Source organism: Parasteatoda tepidariorum, chromosome 8, assembly GCF_043381705.1.
Source record: "Parasteatoda tepidariorum isolate YZ-2023 chromosome 8, CAS_Ptep_4.0, whole genome shotgun sequence".
NCBI classification, from domain to species: Eukaryota; Metazoa; Arthropoda; class Arachnida; order Araneae; family Theridiidae; genus Parasteatoda; species Parasteatoda tepidariorum.
In genome coordinates this window covers 37,912,609-37,919,965 of record NC_092211.1, presented here as the reverse complement: position 1 = coordinate 37,919,965, position 7,357 = coordinate 37,912,609, and positions in this window count along the sequence as shown.

Below are 7,357 nucleotides of genomic sequence, written 5' to 3'. Positions count from 1 at the left end.
GAAAATTCGAATTATCAAAAATCGCATGTAATCGATGGTAGAATAAAGAAAAATACTCTTTACATACCTGATTTACTATTCCATATTTATTCGAAAAACAATTTTTACACTTGGAAAGGATTCAATTGTTGTTTGCTTTAGAGATGTGTACGAAAGTTTATCTATAACACTTTCTAAGTGGACTATAGCTTTACTTGTCTCCTCTGACATATTCGGCTGCCTCTCAGTAAATCTCCTTACAGTGTCCACTGACTGCAGAAAGTGCTTGTTTGAGAATTGGTTATGATTATGAGAATTGATTTTCTAAACTCAAAATTTTTTTCGGAATATTTTTTTGTTTTCAGAAAAAAAAATCTACACTATTTATGTGAAAAATTCAAGTTATCGTGGGATTAGAAAAAAAAATTCGAGAAATCAAGTTTCTTTTAACATTGAGTGTATAGGAAATTTGAAAGGAATTTTTTTTTCTTCGAGATATCAAAAAATTCGTGAAATCGAGGTTCGAGTTAGCGAGGTTCGACTGTATTTATATTAAACTTTCTCTAATGTTCTTAATGCTAAATCACTTGTACATATTATTTTTTTTGTCGGGAATAAATATGTTAAATACCTAAATGTTTTTTGTCGTTTTTTTAATGTGATAAAATCATTAGGTACTCATATGAGCTTGCAGATACTTTTGGATTGCTTTTACAGATACTTTATTTTTTTATCTTACTTTACTATAATTACAACTACTATTTTATACTAATGCTTACTATAATTTATATTGCAATTGTAATGATTGAAAATTATAAGAATATTAAATATAGCTAGTCTATAAAATTTTTCCTAGAAATTTATTCTTGAAACAAATCGGAAAATTAATTTCAAAGCATCCTGTTAGTTCTGTGTACAATATAAGTGCTATGAAACAAGAAATTAAAGACTATTATAAAACTTTTGTCTAACGGAAAAACTGAAAATCATTACTCTCTACTAGAGTACTGTGCCTGATGTCAAAGCAAGTTTCAACTTTCTCTTAACCGGCTCACATAGAACTCGTCATGATTTTATCACCCAAGGAACTTAACTATCACATTAAAATTAGCTAGAATGCTCAAATTTTAATTGTATGCTAGATGCATTAAATCATTTCCTGACTTTTGCAATCTTAACTTTTTGAGATGTTATCACTAAAGGTAATTTATCGTCAATTAAAATTTTGATTTGCTAGATTACACAATTTTAAACTTAAATTTTCTTTTCCTCACTACTTTATAAATTTTAATAGTTTCCTGACTGCTAGCAAAATTTACTATCAATCTTAATTTCAAACTCTTTCAGCTTTGCTCATTTCAATCTTTTCCAGATCTTCACTGGCCGAATTTATTTCCAAATAGAATTTATTACCGATCGAAATTTCGACTAATTTACATTTAAATAGTGTTCAAACTGTATCTGAAGCTTTGTGTTGGATGATATTATAAGTTGCAATTGTTTTAGTTCCGCAGTGAACTGATCGTTAAGACACGGTTCTCAGCAGATCACCAAAGTGAAGCATCACTGGCTACGGTCAGTGTGCGGGTGGGTGATCACTTGGATCAGCCTGCGTAGGGACCGAGGGTGTGCGGTATTGGTCCTCGTTAAACTGTTCTACCGTAAAGTGCTCGATTTCGCGTGCAGGTCGTCGGGCTACCGAAGCGGGGGTGCCATCCCCTCTGCAGAGGATCAAAATTGTGATGGCATGTCTTCGGATCATCCTCAGGGATGTTTCCCAGCTCTAGTGCGACGTAAATGAACAACAACAACAGCAATTGTTTCATGACCCCTACTTTTTTCGTTTTGGGTGCGAACACAGTTTTAGAAGTTATGTTTTTAAAGTGAAATGAAAACGAGAAAATAATTCTATTTTTGTCACACTTATAACAAAAAAGGTGGAGCACAACACTTTCATAATAAACCTCTATCACCACTCCCGAAATCTATTTGCCCCATCTTTCGAAACTAACGTGCCCTGCGTTTTTCATTTTAGATATGTAAAAATAGAATTTTCTTTTTATTCCACTTGAAAGACTCAGTTTTCCAAAAAAATGTCTCCTGTGAGCCATTTTTTGTGATCATTGTTGCATTGCTTGTTATGTTGAAGATTTGATAACCACGTACAAGATTAAAACTTTTATGGAATACTTCAGCATTTGCTCTACTTATCCGGCTGCAATCTTCGCCTGTTAGTTCATTTCCTGATAAAATTTCCAAAAACCCAACTTTTGGTAGCGATGTAAAAGGAACTTTAAAAAAAATTACCATAGTATTTAGGTTTTTGCTATGATGATATTTTCTAACATCGGTCACCCATACAACATCAAACCAACATACAGATATTCATGTTATTGCAACTACCATTCTTAAAAAAAGAATTATTTTAAATATGGCTGATTGTGGTCAAAATGCTATGTCATCTTGGTACATCTAAAAGTATGTCTGAGCCCTGATGGCTCAGGGGATAAAGCGTTCACCTCCCAATTAAGTGACCCATGTTTGAATCCCAGCGGTTTCTGGTTGAAGCGAATTCTGCACCCAGCTCGCACAGACCATAATGCTGCCGTGAACTAACTTAAGTGATAGACCATGGGTTATTATCCCCTTGTTGTCAGGCTAGCTGTGAGAGGGTATTGCGGTTTTCTTCCCCGTGTAACGCAAATGCCGGCTAGTTTCATCTAAAAGTCCTCCACGAAAGCTAGTTTGTCCCAATGCTTGATCCATGTGTTCCCTTGTCTTCTGTGTTTGGTTTAAAATTGCATGGCTACGGAGTTGAACATTGATAGTCGTATACTTAGAATTGAGTGGGCTGTTCTACGACGTTTATAAAATAAACTATCTTGTTTCTCCAAGGTAAGTTTCCAAAGTAAAATAATTGATTTAGCAGCAATATGGAAATAATTCTAATGAGTTAAGACATACCTGCTTTTGAGGCAATAACTTTAGCTGAAAAAGCTTAGGAATTCTTCCGGACCCTTATCATTGCTAATTTAAATTTAAAATTTTCTGTTGCCCGTTATCAATCTTATATTTATTAAGATTGAAGACTCTTAACTATTGAGACAAAAAAAAATAATAATAATGATTTACTCTCTTTCATTTTCCGACTCATTGATATCTCTAAAATCAGCTTCAAAAACTATTCTGAAAAACTTAAATACTTAAAGAAAATTTGATAATTTTTTAGGATAGTGTATAGATGATTTGTTTTAGCATAAATGAAGTTTAACTTCTTCAAACTATATTAAATGAGCACGGTCTAACAAATTTTTCGTAATGATAGCGAATTTGCATTAAAGAAAAGACATCACGAATAAATTATGCAACTAAGCGACAATCTTAATGGTTCTGAAAGGTAAATTAAATTATTAATTAGCGCTAACTATTAATTAAGCTACGAAATCAGACAGAAAAACGTATTTTCTCTAAATAAAAATACTTTTTTATCATCATAATTTTGGGGGAAGGAGAAACAGACTGGAAAATATAATCAAATAGTTCAGTCAGGAGAATGGTCAGATTATTAGATCCTTTACTGTTCCACTTTTTATATATTTCGCTCCGTAAAGGGAAATTTTTAAGGGAATCGAATTATAAAACTTGGTTATCCAAGGAAAACTTTTCATTTATCCGAATATTAAGGAAAATTTCTAAGAATTTATTTAAAAAATATTTCATTTGGTGTAATTTTTTTTTTTTTTTAAATATCTGTCAAAATTATTTTGTTCCATTTAAAACTAAGTAATTAAAAATGACAAAATACAAAATTTGAACGAAATTGGTCAAATAGTTATACAGCTTTTTTGAAATTTTATAAACCCGAAACTATTCTACCATTTTCGCTGAAATTTTTTAGATCCTTATTTAAAATTACATAGTTCGAAATGGTGTGCAGAACTTCTATGACTTGCAGCGTATAATTTTTTATTTTTTTTTGACCGTTACTGATTTAAATAATAATGAATAATATTATTTTTTATTATTCGGAACTATCTTTGGATAAATGAATTTTATAATTGTGTGCAGAATTTTTCAATACACTTAAAAATTTCCTGAAGTATGGAGAAATATGTGAATTGTTAAATCAACATCAAGGGGTTCAAACTTATGACCATTCTACAGCCTAAACTATTGGAACCATATTGCTGCTAATATTTTGATGATCAATAATCCAAATCAGTCATTAAAAAAATGCATGTTTTTATAGAAAAAGTACGTTTTTGTGTCCTATAACATAATTTAATCAATAATTGTCAAAGATTAATTACTGTATTTGAGGTTATCTCTTTGAAGTACTAAAGGTTAAAGTATGAAATTAGTTTATTACTGGTTAGTTCATGAAAAATACTGTCTCTTTGAAAATTTAAGATTCAAAAATTGAAATTTTTTATAAAACCGAAGTGGAGGAAAAAATTTTTGAGAAAATCAGTTGTCTTTAAAAAAATTAAGCCACCAGTTTTAATTTTTATAGGTTTCGTGAATCCAGAGTTTGGAGGGGATCCAAGATAGTGTTCGGCAGGTCTGACCACGTAATATGCGTTGTTCTCGAAATCGGTGTTTCAATCACTGCCAAACTCTTCTTTGTTCGACTATTTTTAAGAATATAGCTGTAACAACTTATAACCATAAAAAATTACAATCCTTTTTTATTAAAAATTTGAGGACTCCTCATAGAATATATTTAATTTTTTCCACCAAGAAATAAACTTATAATCCAAGCAAAAAAAAGAAGAAAAAGAAAAAGGGAGTTTTCTTCAGAACTAACTTTTCTTTAGAAAGCTTTGTTATGTCATTATAAACCAGTGGTTCCCAAATGGTGCTCAGCGGAGCCCTAATGTTCTATGAAAGAGTTTAAAATGTTCCGAGACTGTTTTTTTTTTATTTTTTTATTTTAAGGCAGTAATGATTTGAAATTTTTAATTATATGCGAATCTAACCAATAATCCAATACTTATTTAATAGTTCAATTGCCTTTATATAAAATTATTTTAAATAAAATGCCGATAAAAACAACTACAAGTTTTTTTTATCTTCTTTTTTTTTTAATTTAATTTTTTCAATAACAATATACTCAATAAATTATTAAAATGAAATATGCTTGTATTCCCCTTCGGACTTTTCAAATCAAAATAAAATAACTAAATTCGCTAGTGAAGAAATATGTTTCCCTGATAACTATTTTCTCTGGGGTTCGATCCCCAGTGGCTGCTCGATACCCACCCAGCTTCAGATCGATGAGTACCACCTTGTCTGGAAAGCAAAGGCAACCTATCCCCAAGCTGACCACATTGCTACAATCATGCCGTTGGACGCGAAATTGCTAAGCCTTAACCACCGCGACGCTCTGGCCCACAACGGGCTGCTGAAGAAATGTTTTACTTGATATCCATTTTCAACGTTTATAGCAGCAACTTTTAGTTTATATTACAAATAAAACCATAATTTGTCGAATTTTATCCGTATTTAGCGTATAAATGTACACCAAAATATATACACCAAAAACAAATTCCTTACTAAACTAAAATAAAGCCCCATAACAGCGAATTTAACTATCGGACATAAAATCTAATTTAAGATTATCAATATAAATGATTAAAATAATTCCACTTATTAAGTATTTTAAAAATAAAAGAATATTTTTTTCGCAATTATCTTTATATACTTTAATAAAGAAGTAGGGGTTCCGCCGAAAGTGGGTTGATCCCCTGTAAGTTTCACCCTTTTTATCAGGAAAATGGTGGTGATTTGAGGGAGAATTGTATATCCTTTATACAGATAAGTTGATGAAGTTTTTCCACTGAATCAGAAGAGATTAATCATGCGTACACGAACCAATAGTTTAGAAGTTATAAGGGTTTTAAGTAAAAATATACATTTTTGTACCTGTTCCTATTTGTGCCTCTGATATTGCTATCTAAACAAGTGATACATACTTTCCATGCATTTTTTCCCGCAGAATCGAATAAGGCTATACGCGAGGCAATAGAATGAATAGTTTAGAAGTTGCGAGAGCTTTTATGTATAAAAAAGTACTCCTTTTGATGTGCAATTTTGTGCGCACTTTACCTTACTATCTAGGGATTATTATGAGCATGTAAGGTATTATTTTCGGTGTAATTTTTCACATTGAATTAAATAAGGTCAATACCGAGACGACCAATCTAATAGTTTCGAATTTATAAGCGTTTTATGTACAAAAAGTATGATTTTGGATATTCACTTTTATCTTGCACTTATTCGTCATCTTACATTGCTATACTGACAAGTGAGGTATTTTCTCCTATGTACTTTTTCTCGTTCAATTGAATGATGCTAAACATGAATCAAAAGGACTAGTATTTCAAAAGTTAAAATCATTATTTTGTATTAAATTTGCGATTTTTTATTTGCCCTTATGAAGAAAACCTTATAACTTCAGAACTATATACCCTATCATATTAATCTATCTTATTAAATTTAGTACAAAAACTTTCATCGGAAATGTACATAAGTCATTTCAAAAATAGGCTTTTTAAACATAAGAATTCTCGCAACTTTTGAACTACTTGTTCATTGGCACGTGTTTCATATTATATATATGTATATATACACCGAAGAGCCATTACATTATGACCACCCTCCATCTATAACAATGGGCTCACCCAGGTTTTCATGGTTTCTCGCCCAGGAACAATGTTTTCATGGGGCACATTAGGACCCATAATCCTCATAGAACAATCCCTGACGTCTGTAAGCTACTTGAACATAGTTGCAGACCAGGTTCACCCATTTATGGCAGCAGTTTTTCTTGCGGGGGATGGTGTTTTCCAACAGGATAATGCACCATGTCATAAAGGTCGAATCGTCATGGAGTGGTTCGAGGAACATTCCAGTGACTTTCAAGTCATGTCTTGGCCCCCAAATTCACCTGACCTTAATCTAATAGAGCATTTGTGGTACTACTTGGAAAATCAAATTCGTGCTGCCACGCTACCCCCTCGCAATGTGAGGGAATTGCAGGACCAGTTGGTGAGCGCTTGGTACCAGATACCTCAGACTACCTATCAGCACCTTGTGGAATCAATACCACGGAGGGTGCTAGCAGTTTTAAGGGCTGAAGGTGGTCCTACATGTTATTAGCAGGGTGGTCATAATGTAATGGCTTTTCGGTGTATTACCATAGTTTAAAAAAATTTCCGTGAATCTTTGTTGAGTTTAAATTATTTATTTTTATTGATTTTAATTTTAAATATTATTTACGATAAGGTTAAGATTTATACCAATAGTTTTACTTAAAATGCATCATTAACTTTTTCGGAATCCTCCAATGCATTTATGTAAATAGTAATATTTAAAC